The 3,906-nt window shown below is 44.3% G+C and overlaps 1 protein-coding gene across 1 annotated transcript in view; it reads left to right on the top strand.

Moving 5' to 3' along the window:
* The window catches only part of CTNNBL1 (catenin beta like 1), a 171,265-nt gene that overhangs the window by 146,120 nt on the left and 21,239 nt on the right, over nucleotides 1-3,906 (top strand). The window lies entirely within an intron of this gene.

Consider the following 3,906-nt stretch of genomic DNA (forward strand, 5'->3'; position numbering starts at 1 on the left):
CAGCTACTTGGGAGGCTGAGGCAAGAGACTAGCTTAATCCCAAGAGCTGGAGGCTGCTATGAGCTGTGATGCCACAGCACTCTACCAAGGATGACAAAGTGAGACTCTGTCTCTAAAAAAAAAAAAAAGAAAGAAAAGAAAAGACAGAAATGCATAGTACATTTATAGTCTGGAGCAAAACAGCAAAGGACGGGTAATGGGAAACCAAGTTAGTTTGGGGGAAAAAGAGAGTTACATTCCAGAAGTAGAGGATGTAAGGGGGGAAGTGGGGGCTTCTAGAACCAGGCTTTTCCCTTGTTCTCTGTAAACAAATAATTTAAGTGCCCTAGCCTTCCCCCCCCTTGGTGGTATTTTGTTTTCTTTAAGATGTATGTCCCACTCTGTGTACTTTGAGAAATGACATAGTAGGGATATGGGGATGAAGGGTATTCTGTATGTGAAAGCTGCTTGCACAGAGCCTGGCACACGGGAGGTGGTTAGAGAACTTTAATTTTCCTTTCTCTGTAAGGACACACTTAGCCAAGTCCACATTGTCCCGATTTTGCACAATATGACTGTAAGATTTTGCACAATATGACTCTTCCCTGCTTCTCCAACCCCCTCCCCTGCCCCTGGCCACTAAGTACCTTCCTCCCTCCCATCCTTTGCATTTGCTTCTGTGTTCTGCCCTGGATCTTCTCATGCCAGTGCTCCTTCCACAGTCAGGGCTCAGCTTAAATGTCACCTCCTCAGAGAGGTTTGCAATGATCACCATATGTAGAGGAAGTCACCCCCTCCTCTGCTTCAAAAGCTGTAATTATTTCAGTTATTTGTTTACTCTCTATCTCTGGGACTGTAATCTCTCTTGTTCATCATATTCTCAGGACTTACATCATGCCTAGCATTTAGTAATTGGAAGACCACTGCTCATTAGGTGAAATTAATATCCGTCCACAAGTATTAAGAAAGATAGAGCATTACCCTGGGCTTTCCACATTATTCCTTCATGCTAATTTTTAACCTTCATTTTTGTTTTCCCTCTGATTAGTCCCACCGTCAAAAATATTTAAATGCAAAGATGCAGATTCTGAGGCACAACTGCACCAATACTCAGTAAGGAAAAATAGTCTTACTTGGAAGAATCTACAGGACTGGTAGATAATTTTATGCACATTCAGTTCAAATCACATTATTGCAGTATCTGTAACTAGCAAAGACTTCCATGTCTTGGGCAGTGGCCTTCTGCTTTCATTTCATATTCAGTATCCATGAGATTCCAGGGCCACAATGTATCTGGACATACCCTAGGGGTTTCTGGTTAACAAGATTTGACCTGAACTTTTAAAGGGCATGTAATTCTTAAGATTCATCTAGTGAACAGTAGTTCTTGTAATCTGTAAATATCTAGAGTTCCTATCTCAGCAGATTTTACCTAACTCCCCAACGCAAAGCCCAGAAAATACTAAATGTCTGTTATTGGGAAGATGTCCTGGCTTCCCGATGATTCCTTCTATCTTCTGTCGGTTAAGAGCATGCCTGGCTTTTGGCCGTCAGAACTAAGACATAATTATATAGGTACCTGCAGGGATTTCTAAAAGAGGGAGGAGAGCCTTGGAGAGAAGTTGTCCCTTTTTTAGCTCCTGGGTAAATTATACTCAGCAGGTTTATTCAATAAAGTGTTCTCACCACATACTTTGCGCCATAATGACTTACAAATTGCATGCTAATTTTGCCACAGTTAAATCATTTCAGGCTTTCTCCTGGAAAGAAAAAGATGGACTCCTTGTAAATGAAACAGTATCCATAGGACTTGATGTCTTAAACAGACTTTCACTGTGTCCTTCGCATTGGAAACTCATTTACGGGTTTGTGTGAAAGGGAGTGAAATGCAGGAGTGAACTTGTGGGGTTACGTGAGCCTAAAACACGGGCGAGGATATAGACAGTGGAAATGCAAGGCCGCCATTGATTCTTCTGCTAATTGTACCGGGAGATTCTGGGGCAAGCTTAAAAAAAAAAGAAAATGCTGCTGAGCTTTCCTCTCAGCTCTTCTTTAAACCAGTGGTTCCCAAGCTCTCTCAGTCCATGAACTGCCAGAACACAGCTTCTGTTCTGCAGAAGCCAGTGATGTTGGGGGAGGGGCATCGAGGTGCTTGTTCCTCCCTCCGGCTTCCCTCTCTCTCAGATACCTACAGTTTCAACCATTTGCTCATTCTGCCTCTCCGCTCACTCCCTTGCCAATCACAACCATCCTTTCTACTATTGGAAGCAAAATCCCAAGGGCCTGAGTTCTGGTCCCACGCTCTGCCACTTACCTTGTGTCCTTGAGCACTGTTTTGTTTTTCTGATCCTTTCTGTCCTCATTCAATGGGGCTAACAGGCTCTCCCCCTGCTGACTTTACAGGTCTGTTGCAAGGTCTGATAAGGTTGGGGCTATGTGCCAGGGCCTCCCGAATTTCTGCAGACTTACACAGCCGGCTGCCACCCGCACATCACCCACGAGCTCTTCTGACTCAGCAAGTGCAAGACGAGGCTTAACCGAGTGTAATCTCTTTCTCTTCCTCCCCACCCCAGGGCCATTCCCCAGTTTGATCAAGTCAAAACCCTGGGCATCTCTGTTTGCTCCAATCTCTTTCTCCACCTCCCACCACATATTCATCTGGTAGACTTGATCTTTGATATCTCTGCACCCTCGCTACTAATACTTCAGTTGGGGCTATTGTCATCTTTTTTTCTTATTTTAATGGAACACCCTCCTAACTAAGTAGACTCTCTATTTCTAGGTTTGTAGCCTTCAGTTCATAGCCCATGTGGCAACCAGAGATTTTTCTAAAATGAAAATGTGTTTATGCCACTCCCCGACCCAAGCATAGTAGGCACTGGTTCTTATTTACTCTCAGTACGGTCTAATCTCCTTCGCCAGCCTCACAGTCTTCCCCCCAGGTTGGCAGCTGCCTGCCTCTCTGGCTGCATCCCTTGGCCTCGGGATGTGCAAAATCTGTTCTGCACCACTAGTGCTTCCCTGAACTTGTGCTCCCTCAAATCTTCCAGATATTTGCTCGCTCCTATTTACTCTACCTAGAATGCCTCTCCAAATCATCCTTTCCACACCCCTTTCCTACAGCCAGCTAATGTGCCGTTTAGGGTTGAGGCAAACAAATTAGTCAGTGGTTTGGTACATGAGTGTCTTCCATGTACTAAGCATGCTGCTTGGCCTTTCACCTTTTATCTCTGCAGAACATCTTCACTGAAACTACCTTTCACCCCTCTGTGCACCCCACGCACCACAGCCTTAGTGTAAAGATCTAGGGGCTCCAGAGCAGCCTGCAAAGGTGCAGAGCTTGGCTCTGACCACTACCAGCTGGTGATCAGAGCAAGTTGCTTAAACTCTGCTTCACTCACTGTCCTCATCAGTGACAGGATGAGAATAATAGTACCTATCTTACAGGGTTGTGGGGAGGATTAAATCAGTTTATAATGAAATCACTAAGTACTGTCCCTGGCATGAGGAAGTATGCCATGAATGGTGGCTGTTGTTTATTACAAGTGTTTTTGGCTTGCATACTTGTCTGTTTCTGTCTCTAACTGTAAGTCTTCACAAGTAAGGACGAATCTTATTTACTTTCTCTGTTCTTCCAATAGGATTGTCACTTTCTGGGCTTGTTATTATTGTATCTACTGTCGGGGTCCTCTTAAGGCTGGGGTATATGTTGTCAACGTCCAAATGAACAGTCTGGGTTAGGAGGATGATAGGAAAGAGTAGTAAGTAAATTTAAAAATTAAAAATACACCTGTGACAGAGGCATCATGGTGACACATAGAAGGAAATGAGCCATTCGGACCCAAGGTTAAGCCCCGGCCTTGCCACGTAGGAACTCTGTTCTCTTGGGAAATCCCTTGTCCTATATATGTGTGTCTTTTTTTTTTT

Source organism: Otolemur garnettii, unplaced genomic scaffold (assembly GCF_000181295.1).
Source record: "Otolemur garnettii isolate 467f Iridium unplaced genomic scaffold, OtoGar3 scaffold00023, whole genome shotgun sequence".
NCBI classification, from domain to species: Eukaryota; Metazoa; Chordata; class Mammalia; order Primates; family Galagidae; genus Otolemur; species Otolemur garnettii.